Source organism: Hyla sarda, chromosome 1 (genome assembly GCF_029499605.1).
Source record: "Hyla sarda isolate aHylSar1 chromosome 1, aHylSar1.hap1, whole genome shotgun sequence".
Taxonomy (NCBI): Eukaryota; Metazoa; Chordata; class Amphibia; order Anura; family Hylidae; genus Hyla; species Hyla sarda.
This window is the reverse complement of record NC_079189.1, coordinates 513,725,806-513,744,678: the sequence shown is the minus strand read 5'-3', so window position 1 is coordinate 513,744,678 and position 18,873 is coordinate 513,725,806. Positions and strand designations below refer to the sequence as shown.

The window sequence follows — 18,873 nt, the reverse complement described above, 5'->3', positions numbered from 1 at the left end:
TTGGTGTGTTATTTGGTTCATTTTAATGCATTTAAGTATAACCAAATAGAATATTAAAATATGCAAATATTTACCATTCCACATTTTGGTTTATAAAGGCTAGCATTAGAGCAGGTCACACCGCTTTCTTACTTCGAAAGCCTAGCTATGCCCTATTAAAACTCATTATAGGGTGGTTTTACGCATGGTGTTTTTGTTTTGTTTTTAGAAAAAAAGTAAAAAACAAACTACATTGTGTTTTTATGGTTAAAAACCACTGTGGTCAGATGGTAGCTGGAAATTTAAAATCCTCTACAGTAATGATTTTTAGCTTGTGACTTTTTATCTCATCAGTGGAAGTGATCATAGACGACCTGCAAAATGTGTGCTGTGGTTTGTTTGTTTTGGTGTCTTTTTTAAAATTCTTTAATAGAAATTACATTGTTAAAGAATCACATGACAGGAAATGCAATAGAAAAAACAGCATGTACTAAAATGGGGAAAAAAGCCACAAAACTGCATTATAAATCATTTTAAATTGTGACGGAGGCCGAATGGGTCTAGTTTAAGTAGAATTACTATTCTAAACTACGGTCATAAATTGATTGTTGATATTGAAATTCACTAATATGGAAACACTTAAAGGGGTTATCCAGGAAAAAACTTTTTTTTATATATATATATATATCAACTGGCTCCAGAAAGTTAAACAGATTTGTAAATTACTTCTATTAAAAAATCTTAATCCTTTCAGTACTTATGAGCTTCTGAAGTTAAGGTTGTTCTTTTCTGTGCTCTCTGATGACACCTGTCTCGGCAAATGGACAGTTTAGAAGAGGTTTGCTATGGGGATTTGCTTCTAAACTGGGTGTTTCCCGAGACAGGTGTCATCAGAGAGGACTTAGACAGAAAAGCTCATAAGTACTGAAAGGATTAAGATTTTTTAATAGAAGTAATTTACAAATCTGTTTAACTTTCTGAAGCCAGTTGATTATATATATATATATATATATATATATATATATATATATATATATAAACATTTTTTCCTGGAATACCCCTTTAATGTTCTCAATAGTAAAAATTTACATAGAAGTTAAACCTCTCACTATAAAACAGAGGCCATATTAATGCAAAGAAAATATAACAGGAAATATAGATTTTTTTTTTTCATGCCAATCAAAAGCAGTTATTTTCTTATATTTAATAAATAAATAACCAAGCTAACTTTTTAAGCTTTTCATTTGTAATATTTTTGTAAATATGGGTTTAACTTTTAAATGATTATTTTATTATTTATTCATAAATTGACATTTATTATTTACTCATAAATTGAAACTCATCCTCAAATGTATAATAATGGGTCAAATAAACTCAAATGGATAATGAGTCCAATAAACAATACATTATAGTTGAAAATAAATAAATAAATTATAAATATATATATATATATATATATATATATATATATATATATATACACACACACACACACACACACACCTCACTGCGAGGTAAGCTCTACAATTAAAGTGTGTTAATGATCACAGCCTTCAAAGGATGATTTAGGAGGCGCTGATTAGATTGCCTCTAACTTTATGTTTTGACACCTTTATTTTTCGAGGCATTATATTGTCTGTTCCCATTTTACAAAGGAGGTATTTTACAAGGCCCACACATGAACAGGAGACAGCACTGCTTCTGAAAGGGGCTGTCAAGGCGCACAGCCAAAATGGGACTCATTTGGATTTCAACAGAAGAAAACTCCTAAATGCATTTCATTACAATGTATGTGAACCACTCAAAGGAGGAATAGATTGGGAATCTCGTCCTTCCTAATTTATTGAAACTGATTCAGTTTTTCCTTATGCATATTAGGAACAACCATGTGTTTTAAACAAGGTAACAATGTTATAATCCTAAGAACTACATATGATATGATGGTTCACACTTTTTGTAAAAGGATAAACTAATCCCATGATAACTAGAGTCAGACATTTTTTTTTTATAAAAAAAAATAGTTATGAAAAGAACCCCAGAGGGCACCTTTTTATGATGATTCATTAAACTTTAACACCCAAATAAAACAGACATTAAAAAGAAAATGCCCAATAGAAGATCTATTTTCTAGTGCAATTTTGGGTGGTCTTCTCAAAGGGGTTTTATACCGTAGTCTTACTGTATTGCTATGGGGACTATTCCAAATCTAACCTGAAAACAAATAACATTTTAATTTATTAATAAAAAAATGAAAATTCGATACAATTTATTGGTCACATCCTTTTAAGATCATGAGGGAATTTGCTTTCTTTTCTGTCCCATTGGGTATGTAGAAGTAAGTAGCAGTACAATTAGTTTTCTTAATAGCAGTTTCATTTCAGGATTATGAGATCCATTCTACTGCATTGGTTTGAACACATGACTTGTACTCGGACTGTTACACCGTGTCTTCTAGAAGTCAGTCTCTTTATAGAATAGTAATAGAGATGCTGTTAACAAAATCACAGTAATACCCATCTACAATAACAATGGGGTAGACAAAGTACTTATATAATAAAAATGATTCTTTTTTTAGTGAGAGGTGTAGCTCTATTTTTGCAAGGGCATTTAAACAAAGACTTGATCTCAGTCCACGGTGTCAGAAAATCTTACTACAAATGCCCCCACTAGTCTTATACTTTTTAATACTTGTTAATTTACAACTTGTTTATTTTTACTTATGACTCTGTTTTATGTCCTTCTGCTGTCATTCCTACACAGTATGAAACGGTCAGCATCGACTCAGTATATCAAATCATAATTAGAGGTAACTTCAATATCGGTTTTTGCTGCCCGATGTCGGCTGTATTTCCCTGTTGGCTCTCAATGGTTATGCCAAGGGCTAGCTCCTGTATCCATGCCAACAACTACATGTAATTGTATGTTCACCCCAGTAAGAACCCCTCAGTTTGAACATAGTTATATCTATATAAGGGATTAAAGGTACAACATTTATTATAAACACTATATTTCTCTTGGCTGACTATTTTAGTTTCTGTAGCTGGTGTGGGGTTTGATCCTTTTTAAAGCAACTTTGCGATTAAATAAGGTAGATGGGAGGTTAGGCCACAAGGAAAATTGATCTATTAAAAAAAAAAAACAACACTCAATAAAACTGTAAATAGCCGATATATTTTCTGTGAAAACAACATGTTATCTGTCACTGAGTTTTTCTAAAATGACATTTCTTTTTTTCATGTACAAATATAACCCCATCCAATAGATAACAGGTGTTACAATTCATAACTATCAAGTAACACTTGTGTAAGAAACATATCTCTAACTGAATAGTAAAATAGCTGAAATTCTGAATTGTGTGTGTGTGTGTGTGAGGGGGGGGGGGGTGTCAGCTGTATAAACCTGAATATTGAGTTTACATGATTTTTTTTGCCAACACAAATGAAAAAGTTCACAACTGTTGCACCATGAGCAGAACAAAAGTGCTCTCTACGGCTTCTGTGATCAAGGACAGCAATGGGACTGCTGCAGAATATCTAGGATAGGATATATAATAACATGAAAAACGTATCCATTCTCTAGGCGCAATGTTAACGTATACACACTTTTCAATATAAATAAGATACATTTCTCTTTAATATGTAGTAAAATATATCTTAATAAACTTGTTTTTTCTAGAATGCCATGTTTTCCCCACCAGATGGATATAGTGTCTTATTTTTGGCTTTGGTTAGGCATAATTGGCCAGCAGTTCCGGGGAATGAGAGAAGCCTTAAGGGTGTCTAAGGTTATGGGGTCGACCTGCCATTGTTCATGCTGTTTGTCTACAGTAATGTAACAAAATATTTTTCAAATATCTCGAACACAGTTTTTCCTTGTGAGAAAACGTTAACGTATATTAATGTATAGCTCAAATTTTACAGAAAGGCATTTTGCCAATTTATATCAATATATATCTTTATATATAAACTGCTCATAAAAAATTAAGAAAACACAGAGATAACAAATCCTAGATATGAATGAATGAACTAATCGTATTAAATAATTTCGTCTTTACATAGTTGAATGTGCTGACAACAAAATCACACAAAAATGATCAATGGAAATCAAATGTATCAACCCATGGAGGTCTGGATATGGAGTCACACTCAAAATCAAAGTGGAAAACCACACTACAGATTGATCCAACTTTGACATAATGTCCTTAACCCGTTGGGGGCAGAGGGCGTACCTGTACGCCCTCAGCCCGCTCCCTGTCTATAACACGGGGCCGCGCCATGGCCCGCATCATAGCGGGTCGGGCCCGGCACCTAGCAACAGCTGGGACCCGTGGCTAATACCACGCGGCACTGATCGCGGTGCTGCGTGCTATTAACCCTTTAGACATGACATTCAAAGTTGAACGCCGCGTCTAAAGTGAAAGTAAACCATTGCCGGTTACCTCAGGGGGCTGTTCGGGATCGCCTCCACGCTGTGCGATCGCCGAATGACTGCTCACTGCCCGAGATCCAGGCATGAGCAGTCAAGCGGCGGAATCATTGATTAATGGTTTCCTATGAGAAACCATTGATCAATGTAAAAGATCAGTGTGCGCAGTGTTATAGCCCCCTATGGTAGAACATTGCAAAAAAGAGAGAAAAAAAGTTAATAAAGATCATTTAACCCCTTCCCTAATAAAAGTCTGAATCACCCCCCATTTTCCCATTTAAAAAAAAGAAACCGTGTAAATAAAAATAAACATATGTGGTATCGCTGCATGCGGAAATGTCCGAATAGTAAAAATATATAGTTAATTATACCGCACGGTCAATGGCGTACGTGCAAAAAAAAATACAAAATAGTGTATTTTTGGTCACTTTTTATATAATGAAAAAATGAATAAAAAGTTATCAAAAGTCCGATCAATACATATATGAAACCACTAAAAACTCCAGATCACAGCTCAAAAAATGAGCCCATATACCACCCCGTACGTGGAAAAATAAAAAAGTTATAGGGGTTAGACGATGACAATTTTAAACGTATACATTTTCCTGCATGTAGTTATGATTTTTTCCAGAAGTGCGACAAAATCAAACCTATGTAAGTAGGGAATCATTTTAATCATATGGACCTACAGAATAAAGATAAGGTGTCATTTTTACCGAAAAATTTACTACATAGAAACGGAAGCCCCCAAAATTTATAAAATGGCATTTTCTTCAATTTTGTCGCAAAATGATTTTTTTTCCCCGTTTCGCCATAGATTTGTGGGTAAAATGACTGATGTCATTACAAAGTAGAATTGGTGGCACAAAAAATAAGCCATCATATGGATTTTTAGGTGCAAAATTGAAAGGGTCATGATTTTTAAAAGGTAAGGAGGAAAAAATGAAAGTGCAAAAACTGAAAAAACCCTCCATCCCCAAGGGGTTAAAACAAGTCAAAATGAGGTTCAGTAGTGTATGTGGCCTCCACGTGCCCGTATGACCTCCCTACAACGCCTGGGCATGTTCATGATGAGGTGGCAGATGGTCACCTAATGGGTGTCCTCCCAGACCTGGACTAAAGCATCCGCCAACTCCTGGATAGTCTGTGGTGTAATGTGGCGTTGGTGGCTGGAGCGAGACATGATGTTCCAGATGTGCTCAATTGGGTTCAGGTCTGGGGAACGGGCGGGCCAGTCCATAGCATCAATGCCTTCCTCTTGCAGGAACTGCTGACACACTCCAGCCACATGAGATCTAGCATTGTATTGCATTAGGAGGAACCCAGGGCCAACCGTACCAGCATATGGTCTCACAAGGGGTCTGAGGATCTCCTCTTGGTACCTAATGGCAGTCAGGCTACCTCTGGTAAGCACATGGAAGGCTGTAGGGCCTCTCAAAGACAGGTATTTTTTGAGATCTGAGTACATACACATGCACAAGTAAAAGGGGGAGTTAACAAGCACTATTTTTCAAAAATGTAAACAATATGTTTTTAAATTATCTTCCTATATCTTTATAGGAAAGAAATACATATATGGCAGATCATCTAGATCAACTGGGGGCTGCTGAGGTGTTTCTAGAAAAATTGCACCTCCGAAGCAGATGTAAACATTGCCAAAAAGAATAAATAAAATGTTCTTTAAAAAGTTTACATATTTTTGGCATATTGAATTATGTCACTATAATTACAACACAACAAAGTATTCAACTGAGAAGCAAAACAAACTGAGAAGCATTTTAAACTGTCTTTATTTCTTTCTTTCTGCTTAATGCGCTTCAGGACAGCTATGGATGCGCTGGGTAATCATAAAGTTTTGATACAAGAATAAAAAAAAAGTTCTTTACATCTTTACCAGGCTAACAAGAAGCTGATATCCTGCTGTACTGCTCCAGGCCCAGCATTAAGGCTCGAACGGCAGAGGGAATTAGCGGCCAACATTTGCCTGGGCATTTTTAAGAAAAGCTATGCTTCTCCCTAGTGCTCATGACTGTGAACTATTATTAGCCGAGACACACTCTGGATCTTTTTGGAGTTCCAGAGGAGTAGGAAAACCATTTAACAAACTACAAAGAAATAGTTGGATGATAAATTATAATTAACCGCAAAAAAGTTAACCTTGTTAGATTTCATTCGTACAGGCATACTGTATATAAAATATCAAACATATGCTCTCAGTGCTCTTTAACACCATTAACATTTAAAAATGATTGATTGTGTTATACCAATACCATTTACAGAGTTACAGGCAGATCTGTTTTTATGTTAATCATGCAACCTGGTACTTAAAGTAAAGGTTAAATAGACATAAAATCTTACTCTGCAGAAGTTAACAGCATATATTGCATTAGACGTCAAGTTACACTTTCCCTTCACAAAAAAATAAAAATTAATGCATGGCTTTAAAGGGGGTGTTTAGACCTTTTATAAATAACGCTGTTTAGTTCTGAACTGAAAAAAAGTCACTTTGTAAAATAAGCTTTGTTTGTGTTTTGCAATGTTTTTCAAGTCTTCAAATACGACTAAAGGATGTACAGTAGATGCCACTGTTGTGACCAGCGGCATTCTGTAGACCGCTACAGTGATAGCATTTATTTTTACCGTCTATACTTTACCAGGGAAACTTCAAATTGCATATTGGCCCAATAAAAAGTAATGTTATATACAGTAAAACTTCTCCGAGAGGACGACAAAAAATGCATAACATATAGGGAAGCTGAAAATATGTCACAGGATTCTGGTTCTGGATAAGGGCATGGTCTTCTCAAAGAGGTGGCATCTGAAGACATGATCATTTTTATGTGCATGCACTATTTCTCCCGTTACTATCTTCCGTCACAAAATAACGGCCGTTATTAATAACGGGCTATAAAGGGTTAAAATGGCTATTAGAAAAATCCCATATACTATAATGGGATCTTCTAATGACCGTATAGGATTTTGTAACTGCCGTTTTACAGCCTATTTTTAGATGGAACTTTCAACGGATCTTTAAAACGGAGTAATTTTGTAGTGTGAAAGGGGCCTAAGGGGGTGGTCTTCTCCAGAAGAGGTCTTTTGGAGAAGTGTTATTGTATCTGTAGACATGACCATTTTATATGCATCCATGACTGCTTTCATATCCTCTTTAATACAGAGGCACCCAACTAATTGTTCAAGAGCCCTTATAGAACTAAAAGCATCAAACATGAGAATGACAAAAAAGTTGTCAAAGGGTTGTTATACAGTAACATATTAGTCCCTATCCATGTGATATCAGAACATTAAATATTTGTATCACGTAAAAATACAGTTTTTAGAAGATCAGTCAGTTTGCCGTTTTTTTTTACTGCAAATGGAGTAAACAAAAAACATCAGTCATTTGATGAAAACAATCTTTCTTTAAAGCTGTGATTTTAATATATACCTTAACCCCTTAGGGCACAGCCAATTTTGATTTTTTGCATCTTTATATTTTCCTCCTCACTTTATAAGAGCCATAACTCTTATTTTTCCATCCACAGAGCCATGTGAGGGCTTGTTTTTTGCAGGAACAATTGTACTTTGTAAGGACCTCTTTTATTTTACCATAAAATATAGGGTGCAACAACAAAAAAATATTTGTCGGGGGAAATTCTGGGATGAGATGTGACCAAAATCAGCAATTTTGGACTTGGTATTTATTTACGTTTATGCCATTCACAGTATGGGATCATAAACATTATGTTTTAATAGTACGGACATTTCTGCATGCAGCAAAACAAAATGTGTGTTGGGGGGTTTAATTTGAAAAATTTGGAATTTTTTATTTTAATTAGGGGAGGAGCTTCTTTGTATAATAAAAACAAAACATTATTATTCAATTATTTTACTTACACTTTTCGTGTTCCCATAGGGGATTGATTATACTGAGTAATGGTATGCTATTGTGGAGGTGCCGATCGGTTAGGGACACTGTCATTGTGGATTTTAAGTGTCATGGTCACTACTAATTATGGTACTTATGGGGTTAATTACGAAAAACGGCAGGATGGACGTTCTCAGTCATTGACTGTAAGTGCACAGTTGCTGTTATTTCCTGCCCTTGCTTCATAGTCGGAAAGCTGCTCAAGACATTAATGTATGTCCTGGTGCGTTAAGTACATTTATGTCCATTGGCTTTAAGGGGTAAGAAAAATATTGGTGTAAATACAAAATACACAATTTCATCAAATATTCTCTGTCCCTGAGTCTTTTGAAATCATAATTTAATTAGAATGATGTATGTCTCCTGTTTTATCTCTGTCGGATTCTGTACAGCATATCCTAGGACTGCCCCAATATGCAACTATTTCTACTACTTAATATTACGACTGTACTAAGATCTGTACATTAAGACATAATGCTTAACATATATGCAGCTTGACCCCTAAGTGAATTCTATTTTATATGCAGAACTCCCTAATCCTTTTAGAATTGCAACTATATTCCCATAACAGAGATTAACTAACATATACCATGGGAGTCTATATTAAAATACATATTTATATTACATAAGTATATTATTAGATCTATAAAAGATGAGGAGCGGGGGGATATAAATGAACATAAATCAGAGATGTATATATATATATATATATATATATATATATATATGGTGCTGTTACACAACAATACTGTAAGCAGTATTTTAAATTGTGATGCTGAACTTTCCTTCTCTGAAGCCATGAGGAGAATCCCTTCTGGATTGAGGCATTTTAGTCAATAATTTGGCATACAGTTTCAAAGGGATACTTCTCCAACATTCAATTACAGTCTTAATGTGGAGAACAAAGCAGGAGACTTTTTTCACTCTATATGGCATTAGAGATATGATTGATTCCACTGACTAAGGCAATTGCATCGGTTGTCTTAATGGTGGAGCTGTCAATGCCAAATATGTGTTTATCTTTTCATTCTGCTCATTCTGGAACACACAAATCAAATGTTTGAAGGACATTTCACTGACCTGTTACGGCCCTTCAAACACAATACTGGTATTACTCATATAAGTGGCACATTTTGGAGGAAAGAAGCTTTATCAGTGACTGTTTTGCGACATCTGGCGGTTCCTAGACTTTCTGAAAATTAAATTACAAATAGAAAAAAACATGGTATGTCTTTTGAAGCTCTTCATATTTGTATATCTTTGTCCAAAAGGCTTTGGTACCCCCTAGCGGGGGGACAAACGTAGCCCTGTCTCTAGAAACACCACTTGGACTGCCATGAATCTACATGGTGCAAAGGTCACAAATCTTGAGATGCCATGACGTGGTGACAATAGGACACTTTCCAGACAGAAGCTGACCCAGCTTGAATATAAAAAGGGCCACAATCACATGTTCCCACACATTTAAGTCTGTAGATATAAAGCGACGTGCAAAGCATTCAATTCACTTGCTAGGGCTTGGAATTTAACCCTGTATAATCCTACGCTGGGTATAAAGCACAACAAGAGGAGCAAATTTTTTTTATACAATATATGTATAATTAAGTTAAGATTAGAAAAGCTTAAGTTACAGACCGAGCTAACTGCAAAAGATGGGTTTATTCTCATTTTCAGACCAGTTAATAAAGATATATCAGTCCAAGTGTTTCTAGAAATCATAGAACATGGCCAATGGGTAGTTTTCAATTTAAAAGTATTACTCATTTCTCTACATTTCCCCAGTCAACTTTGTATTTAAAATATTAATGTTCACAAAATTGTAATGAAATTGAAACAAAAGTATCTTTAGAATCATGGAGGAAAATAAAAGAAAACAAAAGAGCCATAGACAGACAGACAGATGAGTGGATAAATGGACAGACAGATAAAAGCTGGTCTGAGTATGCATTGAATACATTATTTTCACATGCTATTTCACGTTCCATCCTTTTTCTGCAGGTTTATTTCATAAGGGATCTCTTCAGCCAGGGAATTCCTCTAATAATAAGCCTACACTGCAAATCCTTATTAAGGAAGACCTTAAATTATTATAGGTTAATGATACATACTGCTGAATACAATAAGGGAATATTATTCAGCATGCAGAACAAAGTGAAATGTGCAGGTGGCAAAATGCAGCTGCTAATTTCTTTAGGTAGTTAGCATTGATGAAAAGGTATGTATTAAAAGGCAATTCAACTCATCTCGCCTCTATGAAACATTAATACTGATGCCATAGTGACACTACGATGATACGTAATGCAGGATATACTCTATGCCTAACACATTATGAAATAAAAAATAAATAAAAAACGCTAATTAAAAATAATTTGGTTGTAAGTAAGCATGAACGTTTTTCCCTTTATCATAGATAGTATAAATGTCTAATAGGTGGGGGCCCTACATCTGGCAAGCTAGCTTATCTGTTCAAGAACATGTATAGAATTGAACAAACACGAATAAGGCCGTTTCACCTTTCACGTGCTGCTTAGATGTGGCAGTCACCTAGCCTGGCACAATAAAGGTCAAAATAGTCTAATTCTTCCAATTGGAATGAGAAGGGATACCAGAAATGGAAGCTAGCTGGTAAATGTAACACACTATATCTCTTATTATATGTAAATCAACCATTGAAAAACATTGACGACCTTGCGACAATAGCACTTGTCAAGAGATCGGACATATTATGCAGTACGTGAACAGTCAATTCTTAAAATTGATGTGATGAAAGCAACTTTGTCAAGAGCCAGATTGTGATGGCTAGATGATTAGGTCATAGAAGTTCCAAATGGGTAGATCTTGTAGGGGTTTCCAGCATGCAGTGTTTACCATCTACTAAAAGTGATCTAAGAAGGAATTATCAGTGAACAAGTGACAGGGTCGAGTATGTGCTGAAGGCTCACCGATTCGACAGAAGAGGTACTGTAGCTCAAATTACTAATAATGTTAAAGTCTGCAACAACAGAAAGATGCCAGAACCCATAGTGCATTGTAGTTTGCTATGTATGGGGGCTGCAATAGCCATAGATGGGTCCAAGTGCCCATGCTGACCCCTATTCATTGGCAGAGATGCATACAATGGGCATGTGAGCATTAGAATGGTGCAATATAGCAATGGAAAAAGGTGGCCTGGTGTGAGGAATCATATTTTCTCTTACATGATGTAGACAGCAGGGTGCATGTAAGCCACATAAGATGGTACCCATGTGATCTACAAAAAGAAAGCATGTCACTGGATGCAGTTAAATGCTCTGGACAATGATCTGTTGGGAAACTTTGGGTCATTCATATTGAGGTTACCTTGACACATACACCTACCTAAACATTGCTACAGATCAAGTATACCCCTTAATGGCAATGGCATTCCCTAATGGCAATGGCTTCTTTTCACAGGATAATGTGCCCTACAACAGTAACAAATTGGTTAAGGAATAGATGAGGATGAGGGTGATATGTTAACTTGGTCTCCAAAGTCTGAAGATCTCAAACTTATCAAACATCTGTGACATGTGCTGGAAAGTCCAATTCATGGATTCCTAATGCTGCAACTAGCAGGACTTAAAGGACCGGCTGCTAAGTCCTTGTGCCAGATATCCCAGGACACATACAGAGATCTTGTGGTATCCCATGCCTTTAAAGCGTACCTATCATATCACATGCTTATATATGTTACTCACTAGGTCATGCAGATGCTTTACATGTCTTTTTAATGATTCTAGCCTCCGTATTTGGCTCACAAATCCCTCTGACATCCACTGCTCAAAAAGGAGTGTGTTCCAGGCAAGCACTGAGACCACCCTCACTCACTATGCAGTCACTTCCTCAAGGAGTCTGCTGTGCAGTGCTGGGTCTCTTTATCCAAACCCCACCCTCAGCAGGACAGGATTATATTCTGGATGGTATGGGGACCCCTAGTGACCCTTTTTTTAAGCCATGATTTAAAAAAAAATTGTTGTTATGAAGTACATTAGTAAGGTCAATATTTTGTCATGATGTACAACATATAAACCGTTTTTGATTCTGACAGTGCCCAGAAGATGTAGACTTACACAATATTATGCAAGCGTTTGTAATGTCATAGCTGGTCAGTTTATCTCTTTGTTGTGTGAAACCTTTTCATGGTTAAAGTGTGAAAGGCTTGGTCTGACCCAGCAGATTTCATGTAACTATTTTTTTCTTATTTGTTGGGACAATTTACTCTAGGACTATTTTGTTGTTAGAGAAGAACATAAAATGACTGCTGACTACAGAGCGAAATGATGCTTTGAAATAAACAAGACCTTAGAGAAGAGCTGAAGTAGAGAAACATTTCCCAGAAGCTACAAACTTGGGAGATCACGGTTCATGATACATTTTGTGAATGTGAAAGGATAAGCCTAGAGAATGACTCTAACCCAACATTTATATATACAGAAACCACATATACTATTCCATATTATACAGTACATACTAAGGTTATACCACCTGTATTCTTTCTTATGAAAACATTTCTACATATTCCTGGCTCAGAGGACATAACACATAACTCTGGTGTTTTGGTGGTTGATAACACTTAATAACGTGCTGCCATCACTTGCATCAGGTTGTCACTATAACAACTCAATTCTAATAATGTGGCAAGGGACTGACATAATCCCTGTCATCAAACTGGCAAAACACAGCACTCCACTGGAACTTTGGGCTTGAAATTGCAGAAGTAACAGGTTCCCCACTGGTAAAGTTCCATGGAAACCTCTGAAGTCAAAAATATTGGCAAACAGAATAAGCAACTTATATGATTAATCCTTGCAATATATGCATTGTCCACATTCTGTCCATGGGAACTGATCCGGGGACAATTGTAAAGGATGGGGCAATGAATTCTAAATTGTTGTGTCACTAAGTGCATTCAGCTAAGAGCATTTAAATGTAAGCTTTGCATTATGAAGTTTAAATACTATCCCAGGAGATCCCCTCTATAGTAAGAATATGAGGAGAATTCTTATGTTCTATGGCTTTTCCAACAGCCCATCAATAAATTACAGGTGCTCAGTTTTAAGATAGTCAGTAGACAGTATCCTTGTTCTAGACTGTAGGATAAACAAGAACCTGTAGTCTGTAGCTGAGAATGTATGTTTCTTATATATTCTTTATAGATTCAGATAGATGCATCTGTATTTCATTGCTTTTTCCCAATTGGAACTTTTGTATACCTCAGCCTTTTGTGCACAACAAGACATAGCCATATAGACATAATTCTGCCCGATGCATGTTGCCACATACAAGGATTAAGTACACACTATGTAAAGAAGTAATTGTGATGACAATATTGGAGCAGAGAGTCTTCTTTTTTATTTTATTTTATAATTAACCAGTACGGACATGTAAAACAGTCTAAATAGGATCTTTATATGACAATGGCCATTAGAGAAAAAATACACATCTGCTTCAAACAAGACCCCTTACTGTGCTGCCTCCTACTAACACTACTTCAAAGCTGTCAGCAGATGGAAAAACTGTATATTCATGACTAGTCTAAAAACTAGGATATCTGAACATTAATGCAGCAGATGATATGATATCTTTATATTAATGCAGCAGATCTGACACTCGCTTAGATGATTTAATCATTACATATGTGCTGTTAACTTGCAGTTTCCTTTAAAGGGGTATTACGGTATCAGAAAATTCGATTTAAATAAAATTATCACCCCAAGATACAGGTATAGAACTTTTTAATATTGTGTTGTCACAAATTGTGCTTTTGGTTGAAATACCCCTTACAGGAAATTGTGTAGTTCTTTTATTTTCCGTGTGGTGTTGTCCCAGCAGTTCCCCAGCTCTTCCCTCTCTCCCAAGACAATGCATCATCCTCTGCTGGATCTGGTCTCTGAGCGCAAGCACTGCCCTAAGTGAGGTCATGACTTCTGACTAGTCCCAACAGCCTACCTAGCCTCTTTACACATATAGGGGGAGATTTATCAAAACCTAGGCAGAAAAAAGTTGACCAGTTTCCTATAGCAACCATTCAGATAGTTTTTTTTAAAGGCCTCTGAAAAGTGAAAGAAACAATCTGATTGGTTGCACAGGTTTTGATAAATCTCCCCCATAATCTCTTCAATGGGAAACTAAGTGAAAAAATATCTGAGTAGCAGACAAATAAATGAATGCAGATCGTTCTGCAGATTGTTCTGCTCTGTACAGCAGTGTTCTGCAGAAACTCTGGGCAGTTAACTGGTTGATGTGCAGTTAGAGGGGAGTAAGCAGGGTGGGAAGGATGTGATGGAAAGCTAAGGCAACAATGTATAACAATAACAATGTATAACAATGTATTTTGGGAATTTTAATACTGAGGACTGACTAACCTTGAAGTACTGAGAGGTCATAGTAGGGAAGAGGACCACAGATGTACAAAACAAATGGATTTTTGGTGGTTTCAGAAATAGAGGGTAAGCAATGCTATATGCTTCTCTAGCATAAGGCTGGGATTATAGATAACTTTATTTATTTTTTTGACAAGTTGTGATTTGAGGAATCGGGGGGGGGGGGGGGGGAATGACAGAAAAATTTCAATATTATATTGGCGGAAAAATTTTCTGTTTCACATAGTAACCAATCACAGCGCAGCTTTCATTTTATCTTGTGCTGTAAAAAATTTATTTGAGTTCTGATTGGTTGCTATGGACAACTGAGACAGTTTTTAGACATTTCTGGCTACCTACCTAGCTAGCTAACCACCTACCTGCATATTTACCTACCTAGCTACATACCTACTTATCTACAAAGCTACCTACACAGCAACAAGCTAAGCTCTGATTGGTTGCAATGGACAACAGAGACAGTTTCATAAAATCTCCCCCAATGCACCCTACCTACATAGTTACCTACCTGGCTACCTACCTACGTAGTTATCTACCTGGCTAACTACTTACCTGTTTTTTTTTAACCTAGCCAGCCACACACCTACAAAGCTAGCTAGCTGCTTACCAACATAATTACGTACTTAGGGGAGGGATCGATCTACCTACCAAAGATGTATTAACCTACCTGCCTATGGGGGTATTACCCAATAAGGGAACTAATTGCTGTAGGACATACCAACCTGTCTACTTTGAATTTTGACAGGAAAAAACCATCACGGCAGTCTAAGCCAGGCAGGGAAGAAAAGAAAAGAGGACGATGCTGGCGTTCGGAAGTAAAGGTTTCGAACGCTGTTTTCAAGATGCGGGGGTCACGCCCCCTCCCATGGACTTGCATTGAGGGGGCATGGCCGTGATGTCAAGAGGGGTGTGGCCTAACCCACAGCGCAAAAACAGCATTTGGAACATTTACTTCCGAATGCTGGCCAGTTGAGTACCCCTTTAATTTAACTGAAAGGGAATAGGATATTGATATACATCTCTTGGGGAGGTTTAAAAAACCTGTTTAGCAAAGACGTACATACTACTGTCGGGAAAAGCTGTGACTTTAATTCTAAGGACTAGGTGTCACGATCACACCCTATCGGTCCAGCCAAGACATTAGAGAGAGTGTGATGGTGCAAGGGTTAAAGCCGCCAGACCTCTGGGTATACACTACTAGTCCCAGCAAGTCATCAAATTAACCCTTAGATAAACGTGTTTCCACCAGAGCTGCCTTCAGAAAGGTGAGCTCATATATTTAGAGATCTGATAAAAGGTATCACAGTGCTAAATATATAAAAATACAGGAACAAATGACATACAGGTATAACAATATATAAAAGAGTTTAGCAAGACAAGTTCAGAAAACAAAAATGAAGTTCTTACAGCATGATGGTATAGCAGTCCATGAGAGTGAGTTCCAGCTGTTCTTAGGATGGTCTTGTCAGCTTTTGGCACAGCCTTGAACACACTGAGTCCAGCATTTTAAGTCTTATCTGCTTCTTTGGAGGGAAACTCCATTCCCCCCCTCCCCTCTGATCCCACCAGGTGGGGCATCTCTCTTCCTGACCCCTTATCTCTTTGATTATATGATGAGACCAGAGTGCATGACTTCAAAGGAGATACAAACAAACAGCCAGACCCCCGATAAAATGCAATACACAAAAAAAATAAGGATACACCGTCTGAATGACCCCTCACCCATGTCTTAGTTTATACACAGATATCATTTATAATACCACCCCCCTCTCCCTTTGCTACTTTTATGTGAGTATGCTTCAATAAAAGAAGAACATACCAGCTGAATGGTGAGTTGCCTATTTCTTTCTTTTCTCTTGGATCATTTATAATACACATATAGGATTTTAATAATCAGGCCTTGGGCCTGACACACGGGTTCTATGTGGCAGTAATTCAAGTTTGCTGAGGCTGGTTGAGGCTTAGCAGATTCATGATTCTGCTGACAGTGTAGGAGTGGGGTGAAACACCAAAAATGCTGACAGTGAGGTCACTAGTTATTATTCTTCTAATTCAGCCCATGAGTAAACATACAAACATTTTTCATAACAACATAATTTGGAAACATCATTTTGTAATACAGTATTTCAATTCACAGGCAACAGGTTTATCTGAATAGAGTAGATAGCGCTGCTCTCCAATATTTCCAATCTACGGTTAAATTGCCCATATAATTATCACCAGAGAAATCATTGTGCTTCCTTTATTGCTAATTTGATTAGCTCTCTAATACTGTGAGTTTGCCTAAATTTAATTTGAGTTAGTCGACTTTATCTGAGTTTAATACACACTTAGGAGACATTCTACACGCACATAACGTGTTAGACATTTCCATTCTAACCATGCTCTGTAAACTTTCGGATTTACAAGGGAGACCAGTAAGTTTCAAAACATGGAATACTGTATATTCAAAGAAGATGTGACTCTGGCTACATTAAAAGCCGTTTACCTCTTTTACTATGCTAAGCATCTATACCTAAATTATTAGCATCTATACCTAAATTATTTACCCTTTATTTATACCTCCCAGGGCAGTCTTTAACATGGTGCAAAAGGGGCAGCTGCCCTGGGTCCAGTGATTTTTGTGGGGCCAAAGGAGCTGTCCCTAGAGCCCTCTGCACCTGCAGTATGGTCACTATACAAATGTATGGATGTGTCTGCTCCACAGATGTGAATGGAGCTGGGTGGTCTCCCTAACCTCTCCCTGGCTGGTTTAGCTTGACTGACTTGTCTTTCTATTTATATATAAGAAGATACCTGTCAATTCAGCCAAGATGGACAGGAAGAAGCTGGGGTGACAACCCAGATAGCACTTCACATGGTGCTATGCTTGTAGTTCAGAAAGCATTATTTTTGTTACTAACGAAAACTAAAGACCTTTTGTAATATGATTGTTTAAAAATTCTTCAATATTTAATAAAGAAAACAGCTGAAGAAAATCCCACCACTAGGGGTCCCCAAACCTACTGGGACACTAAAAAGTCCTGCAGCAGCATCTGGCTTGTCCACGAGTCATGGACAAGAGATTATTCATGGACACGGCTGCATGAGCAGACACACCAATCACCTCCCACCACCACCAAAAGGAAGGGACAGGCCCCCCTGAGAGAATTTCTAACCCTGTGAGCTAATGAAAAGAGGTATTTTTATAATAAATATAGGTTATAGAGGCAAAAAAAAAAAATTAGATGGTTATTTAACCCCTTAAGGACCAAGGACGTACCGGTACGTCCTTGGTCCTGCTCTTCTGATATAACCCCGCGTCATATCATGGCGGGCCCAGCGTCATAGTGAAGCCGGGACCCGCCTCTAATAGCGCGCAGCGCCGATCGCGGCGCCGCGCGCTATTAACCCTTTAGCCGCGCGCTCAAAGCTGAGCCGCGCGGTTAAAAGTGAAAGTGAAAGTTCCCGGCTAGCTCAGTCGGGCTGTTCGGGATAGCCGCGGCTAATCGCGGCATCCCGAACAGCTGACAGGACAGCGGGAGGGCCCCTTCCTGCCTCCTCGCTGTCCGATCGCCGAATGACTGCTCAGTGCCTGAGATCCAGGCATGAGCAGTCATCCGGCAGAATCGTTGATCACTGGTTTCTTATGAGAAACCAGTGATCAACATAGAAGATCAGTGTGTGCAGTGTTATAGGTCCCTATGGGACCTATAACACTGCACAAAAAAAGTGAAAAAAAAAAGTGAATAAAGATCATTTAACTCCTCCCCTATTAAAAGTTTGAATCACCCCCCTTTTCCAATAAAAAAAAAAAACACAGTGTAAATAAAAATTAAAATAAACATATGTGGTATCACCGCGTGCTGAAATGTCCGAATTATAAAAATATATCATTAATTAAACCGCTCGGTCAATGGCGTGCGCGCAAAAAAATTCCAAAGTCCAAAATAGTGCATTTTTGGTCACTTTTTATATCATTTAAAAATGAATAAAAAGTGATCAATAAGTCCTATCAATGCAAAAATGGTACCGTTAAAAACTTCAGATCACGGCGCAAAAAATGAGCCCTCATACCGCCCCATACACGGAAAAATAAAAAAGTTATAGGGGTCAGAAGATGACAATTTTAAACGTATTAATTTTCCTGCATGTAGTTATGATTTT

The 18,873-nt window shown here is 37.3% G+C and overlaps 1 protein-coding gene across 10 annotated transcripts in view; it reads right to left on the bottom strand.

The window, feature by feature from the left end:
* The window catches only part of KIAA0825 (KIAA0825 ortholog), a 406,103-nt gene that overhangs the window by 181,099 nt on the left and 206,131 nt on the right, over nt 1–18,873 (bottom strand). The window lies entirely within an intron of this gene.